General features: G+C 48.5%; 1 pseudogene across 1 annotated transcript; it reads left to right on the top strand.

Annotated features, from left to right (window-relative positions):
* The first annotated feature begins 6 nt into the window (after nt 1-6).
* On the top strand, nt 7-14,655 carry LOC311122885 (NHS-like protein 3; annotated as a pseudogene). The gene is made up of 8 exons: nt 7-130; nt 264-307; nt 466-596; nt 6,038-6,145; nt 6,396-6,538; nt 6,815-7,000; nt 7,305-11,325; nt 11,973-14,655. The product of its transcript is annotated as an NHS-like protein 3 (transcript).
* Nucleotides 14,656-16,148: the final 1,493 nt, after the last annotated feature.

Raw genomic sequence — 16,148 nt, 5'->3', positions numbered from 1 at the left:
AGGTTGACAGTTCACTACACAGCCTCCTCACACTACCAGGAGAATGTGTTCATCGAGGGCAGCCGTCCTCAGTACCTGGAAGACCTACACACTGAGGCACGGGAGGGGTTAAAGATCCTACAACAAGAGGGTGAGCATTACCCACTCTAAACAGTACTCAGACCACATCACTTGGGGTTAAACTCGAGATGGTTGAATGTTGTCGTTGGCGCTATCGTGTGGGATTTATCTGTGATTGAATACCCTTTTTGTTTCTCCATCAGAATTCGACAATGGAGGGGACTTTCAGGATGACCAGAGTGTTGCCGTAAGTAGGGGTTTATTTGAAACAATCTTATGTGGCTAATCAAGGAATAGGAGACAGGAGCATACAACAGCTTCTGCAAGAACACAGTGATGGAATACCTTGTTTCACTAATACCCACTCCTGTATTCCCCCGTCTACAGTCCAATCCCATTATCCAGGCGGAGCAGGACGTCAACGCCAACCACAGGGATGGATCTCAGGAGTCCGAAGCACCACTGGGATTCTGTTACCGCAGCGACCTCTGCTGTATCGTCAGCCATGTCCACGAGGCCCGTGATCACACGCCAAGGTAGGGGAGAAAAACGTTTCTGTGTCTCTGTCTCTTCACCTGATAGAGACATACTCTGTGAGAGAAGCTTGTAATCTGAGCAGGGCAATGCCACAGGCCTCCAGTTTCTCAACAGACACAAGCTGCCCCAAAAGGTTCCATGGTGCAGTAGTGGTGCCTGGGTAAAATCACTGGGAAGCCAAAAAAAAAAAAAAAACATATTACAACCTATGTGTTGTGATAATTGCGTTGTTTGCTCTTTAACCTGTTAGTTCATATGCCTTGTGCCACTGTGATATATAGGCCTAAAGGCCGAGACAATAAGAAGACACAGTGGGCAGATAAATTCAACCACACCTTTGTTTCATCACAAAACCAGAGAGCATCCTCTGTCCGGTGAAGTCCATAAAGCATATTGCATGTAACAAACAGTTACATGACCTACAGCATGGTCAATCAAGTTAATGTTTCTGACATTTTCCGGACCACTAAACAACTATTGATTTAGAACCACAGAGAGTTACCGCAAGCCGCAAAGAATACAGGAGCTGCCTCCACTATTCCAGCACCATTTCAACTTCAACATTTGAACATCATCAAATCACCTCTGCTTAGTCTAATACAGAGACAACTAAAAGATACCAAAAACAATTAGTCCAATTAACGTAAGCTAAATATGCTGTGGCAGTCCATGCTTCTGATTTCTGTGTCCATGTTTGTTTGTGTGCGTGCGTGCGTGCGTGCGTGCGTGTGTGTGTGTGTGCGTGTGTGTGTGTTCATGCAAGTACAAAACATGTGCCATCCTCCTCTCTTTCATGTTGACGAAACGGTCCATCACTCTGTCATACAGTACACGCTTTTAGTATTGGTTGTCCTAGGCTACCTGGCTAAAATTCTTGCTCACTAGCCTAACTTCCTTTCATGGGCAATGTTAGCTAGTTAACATTAGCCTTCTACATCTAGCTACATATTGAACTTCCATCCACTCAGGCCAGGGGCACAACAATGTATGAATTAATGGTTGGATCAGGATCGCCGTTATAATCATTGGCCAGTATGGAGAATTAAGTAAAACCACAAGTTCAAATCCCTATCTCCATCCATGGCTAATTTAGGAAAGGGACCATTTTAGCTAGCCGGCTAGCCACCGGAGGACAACAACACAACGAGATGCAACAATTCAAGTTGTTTCTGTCAATGACGTATGCTCTGAATGTGATGTGATAGGAGTGAAGCCAAATCCAAACTGACTTCCTTTGACACTTTTTATTGGTGCGCCAGGACCAATCACAGTTGAGCTCACTCAGTTTAGCTCAACACTAATTTGTAATACTTTTTTATCAAGGGAGGCCAAATGCTCGCTGGCTTCCCTTGCGTTCCATTAAATGCTACGGGAGGCAACAACGTCATACTCGTTTGGACCAGACAGTATCAGATAGATGGCCTACACGTAGAGAGACAGAGGGGCGCTGTTTCGCTCACTCAGATGCTTTCTCCGGAGAGATAGATTGCGAATTGAAGGAAAATTATGAAACACATGTATTTTTAGTTATTTATTATTGGTACTTTAACCAGCCATGATGACTGGTTAAAGAGACACAGAGAAGGAAGGGAAAGGATTCCTAGTCATTTTTTTTACATTTTTAGTCATTTAGCAGATGCTCTTATCCAGAGCGACTTACAGTTAGCGCATACATTATTTTATCGAACCCACAACCTGGCGTTGCAAATGCCATGCTCTACCAACTGAGCTACATCCCCTGCCGGCCATTCCCTCCCCTACCCTGGACGACGCTGGGCCAATTGTGCGCCGCCCCATGGGTCTCCCGGTCGCGGCCGGCTACGACAGAGCTTGGATTCAGTTGCACAACTGAATGCATTCAACCAAAGAAAGGGGTAGGGAGAGAAAGATGGGGGAGAGAGACAGAGACAGAGAGAGAGAGATGGGGGAGAGAGAGATGGGGGAGGGAGACGGAGAGAGAGATGGGGGAGAGAGAGATAAGGGAGAGAGACGGAGAGAGAGAGATGGGGGAGAGAGACGGAGAGAGAGATGGGGAGAGAGCGATGGGGGAGAGAGACTGAGAGAGATGGGGGAGAGAGAGATGGGGAGAGAGACTGAGAGAGATGGGGGAGAGAAAGGGGTATGGAGAGAGATGGGGGAGAGAGACGGAGAGAGAGGGGGACAGAGAGATGGGGGAGAGAAAGGGGTATGGAGAGAGATGGGGGAGAGAGACAGAGAGGGGTAGGGAGAGAAAGATGGGGGAGAGAGACAGAGAGAGATGGGGGAGAGAGACGGAGAGAAAGGGGTAGGGAGAGAGAGATGGGGAGACAGACAGAGAGAGAGATGGGGGAGAGAGACGAGAGAGAGATGGGGAGAGAGAGAGGGAGAGAGAGATGGGGGAGAGAGATGGAGAGAGAGATGGGGGAGAGAGCGGGAGAGAGATGGGGGAGAGAGATGGAGAGAGAGATGGGGGAGAGAGATGGAGAGAGAGATGGGGGAGAGAGATGGAGAGAGAGATGGGGGAGAGAGATGGAGAGAAAGGGGTAGGGAGAGAGAGATGGGGGAGAGAGAGAGAAGGTGAGAGACAGAGAGAAAAGGTTAGGGATAGAAAGATGGGGGTTCTTCATAATCATATCCCATTCATTGTATGCTAATCATAGATCATGCCTTGGGGTAGGCCTATATTTTAGTCTTTGTTTGTAAATGTTATTTTTGGTGGTTGAGGGATCTATTTCTCCTGCAGGCCTCGTTCTCAGCAGTCTCTACTGTCTCTCTACTGGGTCTCTTCTGTCTCTACTGGGTCTCTTCTGTCTCTACTGGGTCTCTTCTGTCTCTACTGGGTCTCTTCTGTCTCTACTGGGTCTCTTCTGTCTCTACTGGGTCTCTACTGGGTCTCTTCTGTCTCTACTGGGTCTCTTCTGTCTCTACTGGGTCTCTTCTGTCTCTACTGGGTCTCTTCTGTCTCTACTGGGTCTCTTCTGTCTCTACTGGGTCTCTTCTGTCTCTACTGTCTCTCTACTGGGTCTCTTCTGTCTCTACTGGGTCTCTTCTGTCTCTACTGGGTCTCTACTGTCTCTGCTGGGTCTCTTCTGTCTCTACTGGGTCTCTTCTGTCTCTACTGGGTCTCTACTGGGTCTCTTCTGTCTCTACTGGGTCTCTACTGGGTCTCTTCTGTCTCTACTGGGTCTCTACTGGGTCTCTTCTGTCTCTACTGGGTCTCTACTGGGTCTCTTCTGTCTCTACTGGGTCTCTTCTGTCTCTACTGGGTCTCTTCTGTCTCTACTGGGTCTCTTCTGTCTCTACTGCGTCTCTACTGGGTCTCTTCTGTCTCTACTGGGTCTCTTCTGTCTCTACTGTGGTTAGATTATGTTTAGACGTGTAATCAAAACCAGAGGATGTTGTTACACACAAAGAAGAGGCAAAACACACACACACACAGCTGTAGTTTGTTAGTGACTTGGAATGTCTCTACCATCCAAATAGTGCTCTGCTGCTGCCTGGTGTGGCCCAGCTGGGGGGCAAAGCATGCCATTCTCTGCTCTGAATCCCATAATATTCACTGAATCCCTCTCATTGAACCTCATTGCAATTTACAACCAGACCCTCTGAGTACCCAGTCATGAAAATAAAATAACCATATTTTTAAAATAAAAAATAAAAAACATTTTACAGCTGACTGAAGGCGGGACGGTCAGGCATTTGTGCGGTTGAGTCCGTTTCTGTGGTAACATTGACTCTTAATAACGTGATGAAACTTTGTTGCTCCTTGCTGAAACAAGCAGGGTGTTGTAGCAAACGAACACACAGAGCAAGGTGCAGCAGCAGCATAAACAAATGTAGTCTACGGCAGCACAGGGTCAGGAGCGGCAGCACAGGGTCAGGAGGGGAGGAGAGGCAGCACAGGGTCAGGAGGGGAGGAGCGGCAGCACAGGGTCAGGAGGGGAGGAGAGGCAGCACAGGGTCAGGAGGGGAGGAGAGGCAGCACAGGGTCAGGAGGGGAGGAGAGGCAGCACAGGGTCAGGAGGGGAGGAGAGGCAGCACAGGGTCAGGAGGGGAGGAGCGGCAGCACAGGGTCAGGAGCGGAGGAGCGGCAGCACAGGGTCAGGAGGGGAGGAGAGGCAGCACAGGGTCAGGAGCGGCAGCACAGGGTCAGGAGCGGCAGCACAGGGTCAGGAGCGGAGGAGCGGCAGCACAGGGTCAGGAGGGGAGGAGCGGCAGCACAGGGTCAGGAGGGGAGGAGCGGCAGCACAGGGTCAGGAGCGGCAGCACAGGGTCAGGAGCGGCAGCACAGGGTCAGGAGCGGAGGAGCGGCAGCACAGGGTCAGGAGCGGAGGAGCGGCAGCACAGGGTCAGGAGCGGCAGCACAGGGTCAGGAGCGGAGGAGCGGCAGCACAGGGTCAGGAGGGGAGGAGCGGCAGCACAGGGTCAGGAGCGGAGGAGCGGCAGCACAGGGTCAGGAGGGGAGGAGAGGCAGCACAGGGTCAGGAGCGGCAGCACAGGGTCAGGAGCGGAGGAGCGGCAGCACAGGGTCAGGAGGGGAGGAGCGGCAGCACAGGGTCAGGAGGGGAGGAGCGGCAGCACAGGGTCAGGAGCGGCAGCACAGGGTCAGGAGCGGAGGAGCGGCAGCACAGGGTCAGGAGCGGAGGAGCGGCAGCACAGGGTCAGGAGCGGCAGCACAGGGTCAGGAGCGGAGGAGCGGCAGCACAGGGTCAGGAGGGGAGGAGCGGCAGCACAGGGTCAGGAGAGGCAGCACAGGGTCAGGAGCGGCAGCACAGGGTCAGGAGCGGCAGCACAGGGTCAGGAGGGGAGGAGCGGCAGCACAGGGTCAGGAGGGGAGGAGAGGCAGCACAGGGTCAGGAGCGGAGGAGCGGAGGAGCGGCAGCACAGGGTCAGGAGCGGAGGAGCGGAGGAGCGGCAGCACAGGGTCAGGAGCGGAGGAGCGGAGGAGCGGCAGCACAGGGTCAGGAGCGGAGGAGCGGCAGCACAGGGTCAGGAGCGGAGGAGCGGCAGCACAGGGTCAGGAGCGGAGGAGCGGCAGCACAGGGTCAGGAGGGGAGGAGAGGCAGCACAGGGTCAGGAGCGGCAGCACAGGGTCAGGAGCGGCAGCACAGGGTCAGGAGCGGAGGAGAGGCAGCACAGGGTCAGGAGCGGAGAGGAAAAAATGGGTCTTCTTTCAGTTGTTTTTTTTGCTATTCGAACGGTTATTACGGAGGCCGTAGTCATTTGGTTGGCCAATTACCTTCATCCAAATCATCTGTGATTCTCAATACTATATATAATGACAGACGCTAACTCTCCTCCCTCGCCATCTCTCCTTTCATATTCCCTTCCTCTTTCCTTGCATCCCTTCAAATCAAACTCAAATTCAACAAGTTCAAATCGAACTTTAAAAGTGCAACACATCTTTACTCATGCATCCCTTTGTCTCATCCTTCTCCCTCCTCTAAACCTCTCCTGCCAGGCTCCACGTTCAAGCCTCTGAACCCAGTGAAGAGACTAGAGAAAGGGAAGAACAGGACCAGGAGGACTACAGTCATGGGCATACCCCAGCAGGTCCAGAGAGAGCTGGGTACGTATGTAGTCACGGATGGCAGCTAGCTTTGCACTGAGCTTCACTTTACGAAGTCACCGCGACCAACAAAGGTCCAGGGTTTTGTGGGTTTTAGTGGTTCACTAAGTAAAGTGGGAGCTATGCTGAATGAATACCCTTAGGCACGTTGTCATTTAATAAGTCAAATCAACGGTACTTTCTTTTGTCAAATTCAAATGAGGTGATAGTAGTGGTGATAAGATGTTTTCCGCCTCCGTTCCCCTTCTAGCCCTGCACAGTGGGTCTGCATACCAAGTTCCTTCTAAGCTCTCCAACGGCTCTGGAGGACAGGGTAGTGACGGCCAACCAGGTGTGGTCGCCATCCCCACCATCGATGGAGAGACCCCTCTAGCCAACCACGATGGAGCTAGGGTACACATCTCAGAACTGGCGGTGAGGCTTTCATACGCGCTTGTTTTAGCTTTACAACCCCAACCTGAACAAGTACATTTATTTTGTGCTTTTTGTTATAGTGTCATGCTTTTACTTACAGAGTGCTACTTGCATGACAAAATTGTAGTTACGTTGTAAGTATCTCATGACTTCTGTTTGTTTCTAAGAAGGATTCTTTAAAACGAGGTAGTTCTTGTTTATGTCAGCAAGAAACCACTATAATTACTATAATTACAACTGAACTAATCTAAATAGGCATCCAGAGAGGAGCGGCTGTTGACACACCACCTCAAGTCTGTGTACAGGGACGACCAGGGCTTCAGCCACCACAGGGGACTGAACTCTCGTCTCTCCCCCACCCAGAGGCCCAAATCTCTGGCCGTGCCGGGCATGACCTCCTCCTGCTCGGTTGGATTCCCCAGCTTCCTCCAGGAGCCACAGGTGAGTCCAGTTCAGAACGGTGTTTGCCACCATGTTTCTTCCTGCTGGGGTCATCTATACGAAAATGTATGCCCACACTACTGTAAGTCGCTTTGGATAAAAGCGTCTGCTAAATGGCATGTTTACCCTTCCCTGGGATGTTGCTGTCACATCACATGATCATCTGACACTGATGTTAAACCATGCTTGTTATCTGAACCACTGGACTAAGATCCAAATACTGATAGCTACATAGTATGACAGCTCCACATTTCTCTACATAGTATGACTCCTAATGTTGATCCTTGTGTTTGTCTCCTCCCAGGGTCCGGTGATGTCCATCTCTCCCCAGGCGACCTACCTGTCTAAGATCATCCCCAACGCCTATCTGCCGGCCTCCGTCGACGTCATACAGATCGACCGCAGCACCAGCCATACCCATGGAAACAACGGTAAAGGAACGGTCCGTACCGTCAGCAAGAGCAGCCTTGCGTCAGTGTCGTCAGCCAGCCCAGCGTCGTCGAGGAGGTCGGGCGGCGATGGTTGCTATGACGGCGGCGACGCCCTTTCCCATGGTGACAGTAGTTCCCGGGACGATGGCTCTACGGCGACCACACACTCAGTGACTTCGGGATCCGGCTGGAGCCACTCGCAGTCTTCCGAGACGATCAAGTCCAACTCCTCCGCCATCTCCTTCACGAAGGGGAGCTTCAGACCTGCTAACCCACAGACAGTGAGCCACGCTGGGCAGGAGAGAGAGCTGCAGCAGCCTGGTGCTGGGGACCAGGACCTGGTGAGCCTACAAAGCTCGGCTAGCTGGGTCAGCAGCACCAGTAGGGGTACTAGTACTGTGATTGCTCAGGGGGGATCTGAGTCGGGTCTATCTGGGTCTATCAGTGCTGGGGAGATGAGCGATGTTGGAGGAGACTCTCACAGATTCTCTCGCTGTCTGTCGGTCATGAAGACCAAGCTGCCCCCGGCTCCCCCCAGGAGAACCAACTCACTGCACCATGAGAAGATGATGAAGAGGCGACCCAGGGAACTGGTGGAGATTAAAGACCTCCGTGACTCTGTGGGTGGGGAGGTGGAGGCTGTTGAGGACACAAGCTTGGTTACGATCGAGATCTCTAAAGAGCTCTACAAAGAAATCACAAAGAGCTCTGTCCCTGTATCCAACTCATCTGGGTTTAGCTCTTTAGATGATACAAGGTCTTCCACAGCCTCTAGCCCCCTGAGACCCACACAGGCCTCCCCTGGAGGTAGTGGAAAACCAGAAAGGCCAGGGTCCAGCAGCTCTTCCCCACAGAAGGCTCCCTCAGAGGGAGGTACATTTGAAAGGACCATGTCCCCCTCCAGTGGGTACTCAACCCAGAGTGGTACTCCGACGCTCTCCCCCAAGGGGATCTGCCCTTCCGCCTCCCCAGGTAAACAGAAGATGATGCCGGTCAAACCGGAACGATCTGGTTCAAGAGCTTCCTCCTCGGCAGCCTCTGTCTCCTCTTCCCTCACCTCCCTGTCTTCAGCCACCTCAGAACACGTCAATCAAGAGGCTTCGAAAAACAGCCCTAGCCCGCCCCAGCAGGCCTCCCCACCCCCAGCTGTAATGACAACAGAAAAGCCAGCAACGGCGACCCCGGTAACCCTGACCCGTTCCTCTGCATCCATGGCGATCAGCGAGCTGCTTGTTCTTCCTTTGACTTCTGTGCTCTCAAATCCTGACAAACACACTCGATACCTGCAGGGCTAGCCATGCTCCAGCATAGCACAGTCTCCTGCAAGCAAAGTATTGACGAGCTGCATATTGAGCAAAGAGGACTCCTCAACGGTAGCCTCTTTTCATTCGAGCATTGAGACGCCGCAGGATCCTCAAACTGAAGCTAGCAAGGCGTCTCAATGCTCGAATGAAAAGAAGGCTACCGTAGAGGAAGTCACTTTGATAAAATCAGAAAGCAAATACATTGCTTCGCAAGAAGAAACTGAGCCTATGCTGGAGCAGGTGCCTGAGGTATCCGAGTGTGTTAGTCAGGGATTTGAGAGCACAGAAAGTCAAACGAAAGAACAAGGAAGTCCGGCGATGATCGCAGAGAGGGTAGAAGCATGTGTAGAGGTCCAGAACCAGGACCAGGAGCAGAACCAGAACCAGAGTAGTAGTAGTGTTGCACAGGTCAAGGATCAAAAAGAGAGGCTAGAGACACAAGTTAGTTTAGCGACCATTCCAAAGAAGGAACCCCCTCCTGTCATGGAGAAAATTCCTCCTAGAAAAGATCCTAAAGTTCAAGTAACAGCAAACATCCAACAAAAGTCGCCATTTGATGAGGTCACAGTAGAGGAGAAGGTAGAATCACCCAGCGAGAGTGAGAAGTGTTCCCTACAGGCGGAGGTAGAGGTGGTAGCTAAGGATGTTGAGGTTGAGGTAGTAGCTAAGGAAGTTGAGATAGCTGCTAAGGAAGTTGAGGTAGTAGCTAAGGTTGAAGGTCAGAGTGCTACTGAAAACACTACAGAGGAAAGTCCCACCAAACCAGAGGCATCTACACAGACCCTTGCCATGGAGCCTACCAAAGTGGACAGGGTCTCTCCTCCAGCCTCCCCTCCCCCTGCCCACCACCCTCCTCCACCCCCTTCTAAGACACCTCCATCCTTAGTGTCCACTCCCCCACCTGAGGTAGAGGAGGAGGGTGAGGAAGAGATTCCCATAGTAGAGTCCTGCTGGCCCCCTCCACCTCCACCAGAGGAACCAGCAGATTCAGTCTTTGATGAGTCAGATGAGATGGACTTTCCACCTCCACCTCCTCCCTTCGTGACGGAGAGCTTGCCAGATGTGGTGGAGAGCTGTAACACAGTCGCTTACGTCCAGGAGGCGTCCATTGTGGCTCTGGATGTGGAGGAGGTTAAGGAAACTGTGAATGGAGCAACTGTGGCTGGGGCAACTGTAGATCTGTCACTCATTCCGGCTCAAATGGAGATGAAGGAGGATAGACCTGAAAAGGTGATTCTGGACTCCAATGCTGATGAAACCAGCTCTGAGGTATCTGAATCAGCTGAGCTCCAAGCAATTCCCGCAGATGAGTCAACTATCGTTTCTGCAGTTCAGCCCAATAAGATTGGGGCAGAGGTCAAGCAATCTGCCCAGCAGCCAATCACAATGCAAGAAGCCACACCTCAACCAACAGAAACTTCTCATCAGTCACAGGAAGTCCTGGCTCTACCAGAGGATGTCCCTTCCCAACCCCAGGAGGCTCTTCCCCCATCACCAATGAAAATAGCCTTGGTGCCCCCCTCAAGTATCCCCCCTGTACCCCTTATCAGTGTCCCCCTCCCTTCCCCTGTACAATTTGAAGATCAGATGCCCTCTGAGCCTCCTGTGAGGATCTTCCTTCCACCCCCAGACAATGTCCCACTCCCACCCCCTCTCCACCCCACGATTGAGAACCAACCCCCTGTGACCGTCAGGAGACAGCTCAGCTTGGCCAACAGAGAGACCAGGAGCAAAGAGCTTCTGTCTAGGCCCATTCCCAAAGAAGACGCCAACATTCCACTGGTCACCCCGTCTCTGCTTCAGATGGTACGTCTCAGATCGGTCAACGTCAGTGAAGACCAGGTGAAAACGCCTTCCGACAACGACAATAATTGCAACAATGGGAATCCACCTGCTCACGACCAGAGTCCAATCCCAACCCAAACCCCAGGATCCCAGAACACCACACCCCAAAAACCAGTCCGGAAATCCCAGTCTATAAAATCCACACCTCTGTCATTGAAGTCATCACCACCGTCGATCATTGCCCCCTCGATGCGCTTGCAGGAAGCTATCCGCATGAAGACAGCGGCCATGTCTTCCAGAGATGGTCTTCTAACGCGCTTTAGAATGCCATCCTCCACCTCATTCCCCAGTAGCAGTGGTGGTGAATCTGGGATGTTATCCCCAATGTCACCAGAAGGGGGCGACATGCTAAAGTCCCCCGCCTCCACCGCTAGCTTCATCTTCTCCAGGAGCTCAAAGAAGGTCGTTATAGAAACGCCTGTCGCTTCTTCCTCCCCCGAGATGCAGGCGAGCCTTCAGCAGAGCCTAGCCTCCGTACTCATGAAGGTTTCCGACCGATCGGAGGCTTCCACAGTCGCTAACGGCAACGCTGGAAGAACTGGGATTCCGAGGAGAGTTCCACCACCTGTGGCTAAGAAACCAGCTCACGCTACCACCTTGGGGAAGACTGGTTTTTCTATAGTGATGAGGGGTTCTCAGAGTGAGAGGAGCACTCCATCTCCAAGGGGAACAGAAGCTAACGAGGAGACAGAGAGAGTGCAACAAGCGGGCCAGAGAGCACTGACAGAGGACCATAATACAGAAAGTAAGAACACCAACACAACACTTAGAATAGGACCGTTGCTACATATTATTACATATACTTACAAATGTGCACATTTTAAGTCAATATCAGTCGTTTATTTGTTTTATGTTGATAGTGCATGTAATTGATCTAGCATGGATTTGATGTTTCACTGAATTCTTTCACTGAAGAATCAGTTCTTTACAGACTAGCACAATGCGCTTGATTCCGTGGACAACATCGACCACAATCGTGTCTTGTCCCATCATGACATGGCAGAATGCAGATGCTAGCATTACCATGACGCTGAAGCATGCTTAGCAAAGTAGCATTGACACCCACACAGATTTTGCCCTACAACTGCATAGCATTGCACAGCAGCAGCAGAAATGCCCTCCCCCCATTTTCTGCAGCTTGTGCTCACCTAGCTAATGAAAGAAAATTACATTCCACCCTCAATAGAACCTCTGTCTAATTCTGTTTCCAGTAATATTCACTACTAACACATGGGTCAACCAACGCTAATGTAGTTACACCCACGATAAAGTAACCAATCCAATTAGCCCACAGAATGCTCCTTGTTTATCATACTGTACATTGCTCACAGCCTTCCCAGAAGGCCCTCTATTCCTGCCTTCTCAGTGTAACTGCTTCCTACTGTTTTCCAGGTAAAATGGAGACGCAGCCAAACGGAGAAAGACTGCTTAGTGTGGACTGAACTTTTGTGGATTGGGATTAAGATGGAGGAACAAAGCAAGGACTGCAAGAACTTGAGAGATAAAGACAGAGAGACACAGAGACACAGAGAGAGAGAGAGAGAGAGAGAGAGAGAGAGAGAGAGAGAGAGAGAGAGAGAGAGAGAGAGAGAGAGAGAGAGAGATCATCAAAACAGTACTGACTTAAGAAGTCAACTGAGTTAAAATATGTGAAGTCTTCTCCGAAAGCCTTAGCCTAAAATGGCCTTCATATTTATGCAAACAATGGCGTTGGTCCCCATTTCTTTGATATTAAAGCTTTATTTTGGAGTATTTTTTTCAACCATAGAGCTTTAGGGCTCTATTCAATCTGTAAAACTGAAGCATTACAGATTCTGCTAAATAAATTTAAAGGTAATTTCTGATTGAGTAGACATGTGCACGTTTACCGTGAATTCAGTCTCCGCTAAATATGAACATTGCCTTTAAATTTCAATTACGCTGCAAAGCTGAACTTCAGGCGATGCGGATTGAATAGAGCTTAGTCTGCTTTAGCAAACTGCAAACAGTGCTCCTCAGGACGAATGGGTGTACTGCGGCTGGATTTTGTAAATACAATACAAAAGGCTGTGCTTGTAGTAGACCCCCATCTAGAGGTTAAAAAAGGTCACTGCAGTTGAGAAACAAAACCTAGTGGACAAATATTAGGACTTTCTAAGGTGTTTGAAGCTTGTGTTCTATTTTACGTTTTTTTTTTTCCTCTAGTATTTTTTTCTTCATTAACATACCCTTTTTAAGTCAAGCAATCACTGAATTGTCTTATTTCCTAATGGAATGGCAGATAGATGAAATTTCCAGAATGTATCTTTTGACGTCATCTATCGCTCAAATCAATCAATGTGTTATTTTAGCTTTTTGATCAGCATAAATAAATGTTTTCAATTAAACTGCTAATTATTTTGTGAATAGGTAGGCTTAGGTAGAGTAGTGATTCAGAAAAAAAAAGGGATGCAGCATATTTAAAATACCATTTATATATTAGACCAACTGTCAAATTTGAAAAGCACTTTGTAAACGAATGAAGCTGTTTAGGAGGCGAAAACATTCATCCTACTGGAACTGATGTTCAATTAAATTAGCTGCTTCCAAGTTCTAGTATCCAAAATTGCAACTTATTCTCTGCACGTTACTTTTGACCAGGGAATTATGGTTCCACTTGTGACGAAAACCAAGAGAGTACAATATGTCCATTCCTTACAGTTACTTACACTAGACACCATTCCCATGCCATTCAAAGACAATATTTATGGGTTTTCTGACTGTTACTTGCCATTTATTTATGTTTTGAATGTGTCTTTAAGTTGCTTTTAAACAATGTTGTTTATTAATACTGTTTCGGCATTATTAACATCGTCACTTTACAACCAAATATTCAACCTTGGTTTGAGTTCAACTGATTCATCAAAATGGCTTGTTGTATGAATGGTGTATTTTTAATAAGACCTTACATTTTACATTTTAGTCATTTAGCAGAAGCTCTTATCCAGAGCGACTTACAGTTAGTGAGTGCATACATTGTTTTATTTGTTATTTTATTTCCCCCCCCCCGTGGGAATCGAACCCACAACCTTCGCGTTGCAAACGCCATGCTCTACCAACTGAGCTACATCCCTGCCGGCCATTCCCTCCTCTACCCTGGACGACCATGGGTCTCCCGGTCGCGGCCGGCTACGACAGAGCCTGGATTCTAACTAGGATCTCTAGTGGCACAGTGGCCTTAGACCACTGCGCCACTCGGGAGTCAGTTTTATTCAATCAAATCCACAAGCCTGTACTACATACAGTTGAAGTCGGAAGTTTACATACACCTTAGCCAAACTCATTTAAACTCAGTTTTTCACAATTCCTGACATTTAATCCTAGTAAAAATTCCCTGTTTTAGGTCAGTTAGGATCACCACTTTATTTTAAGAATGTGAAATGTCAGAATAATAGTAGAGAGAATTATATATTTCAGCTTTTATTTCTTTCATCACCTTCCCAGTGGGTCAGAAGTTTACATTCACTCAATTATTATTTGGTAGCATTGCCTTTAAATTGTTTAACTTGGGTCAAACGTTTTGGGTAGCCTTCCACAAGCTTCCCACAATAAGTTGGGTGAATTTTGGCCCATTCCTCCTGACGGAGCTGGTGTAACTGAGTCAGATTTATAGGCCTCCTTGCTCGCACATGCTTTTTTTCTCAGTTCTGCCCACACATTTTCTATAGGATTGAGGTCAGGGCTTTATGATGTGGGTTCGATCCCCGGGACCACCCATACGTTAAAATGTATGCACACATGACTGTAAGTAGCTTTGGATAAAAGCGTCTGCTAAATGGCATATTATTATTATTATTATTATTATTATTATTATTATTATTATTATGGCCACTCCAATACCTTGACTTTGTTGTCCTTAAGCCATTTTGCCACAACTTTGGAAGTATGCTTAGGGACATTGTCCATTTGGAAGACCCATTTGCGATCAAGCTTTAACTTCCTGACTGATGTCTTGAGATGTTGTTTCAATATATCCACATAATTTTAGTTCCTCATGATGCCATCTATTTTGTGAAATGCACCAGTCCCTCCTGCAGCAAAGCACCCCCACAGCATGATGCTGCCACCCCTGTTCTTCACGGTTGGGATGATGTTCTTCGGCTTGCAAGCCTACCCCTTTTTTCTCCAAACAGTTCTATTTTTGTTTCATCAGACCAGAGGACATTTCTCCAAAAAGTACGATCTTTGTCCCCATGTGCATTTGCAAACCTTAGTCTGGCTTTTTTATGGCGGTTATGGAGCAGTGGCTTCTTCCTTGCTGAGCGGCCTTTCAGGTTATGTCGATATAGGACTCGTTTTACTGTGGATATAGATACTTTTGTACCTGTTTCCTCCAGCATCTTCACAAGGTCCTTTGCTGTTGTTCTGGGATCGATTTGCACTTTTCGCACCAAAGTACGTTCATCTCTAGGAGACAGAATGCGTCTCCTTCCTGAGCGGTATGACGGCTGCGTGGTCCCATGGTGTTTATACTTGCGTACTATTGTTTGTACAGATGAACGTGGTACCTTTAAGCATTTGGAAATTGCTCCCAAGGATGAACCAGACTTGTGGAGGTGTAATTTTTTTTGGCTGAGGTCTTGGCTGATCTATTTTCATTTCCCCATGATGTCAAGCAAAGAGGAACTGAGATTGCAGGTAGGCCTTGAAATACATCCACAGGTACACCTCCAAATGACTCAAATGATGTCAATTAGCCTATCAGAAGCTTCTAAAGCCATGACATCATTTTCTGGAATTTTCCAAGCTGTTTAAAGGGACAGTCAACTTTAGTGTATGTAAACCTCTGACCCACTGGAATTGTGATACAGTGAATTATAAGTGAAATAATCTGTCTGTAAACAATTGTTGGAGAAATGACTTGTGTCATGCACAAAGTAGATGTCCTAACCGACTTGCCAAAACTATAGTTTGTTAACAAGACATTTGTGGAGTGGTTGAAAAACGAGTTTGAATGACTCCAACCTAAGTGTGTGTAAACGTCCGACTTCAACTGTATGTCTCCTGATAGTGCTACAGGTACAAGGCACCCTATTCCCTATATAGTGCACTACTTTAGACCAGAGAATGGCACCCTATTCCCTATATAGTGCACTACTTTAGACCAGAGAATGGCACCCTATTCCCTATATAGTGCACTACTTTAGACCAGAGAATGGCACCCTATTCCCTATATAGTGCACTACTTTAGACCAGAGAATGGCACCCTATTCCCTATATAGTGCACTACTTTAGACCAGAGAATGGCACCCTATTCCCTATATAGTGCACTACTTTAGACCAGAGAATGGCACCCTATTCCCTATATAGTGCACTACTTTAGACCAGAGAATGGCACCCTATTCCCTATATAGTGCACTACTTTAGACCAGAGAATGGAACCCTATTCCCTATATAGTGCACTACTTTAGACCAGAGAATGGCACCCTATTCCCTATATAGTGCACTACTTTAGACCAGAGAATGGTACCCTATTCCCTATATAGTGCACTACTTTAGACCAGAGAATGGAACCCTATTCCCTATATAGTGCACTACTTTGGACCAGAG

The sequence above is a fragment of the Coregonus lavaretus genome (genome assembly GCF_964263955.1).
Source record: "Coregonus lavaretus genome assembly, contig: HAP1_SCAFFOLD_3121, whole genome shotgun sequence".
Classification (NCBI taxonomy): domain Eukaryota; kingdom Metazoa; phylum Chordata; class Actinopteri; order Salmoniformes; family Salmonidae; genus Coregonus; species Coregonus lavaretus.
The sequence above is the reverse complement of the archived record's forward strand: the minus strand, read 5'-3'. Positions and strand labels throughout refer to the sequence as shown.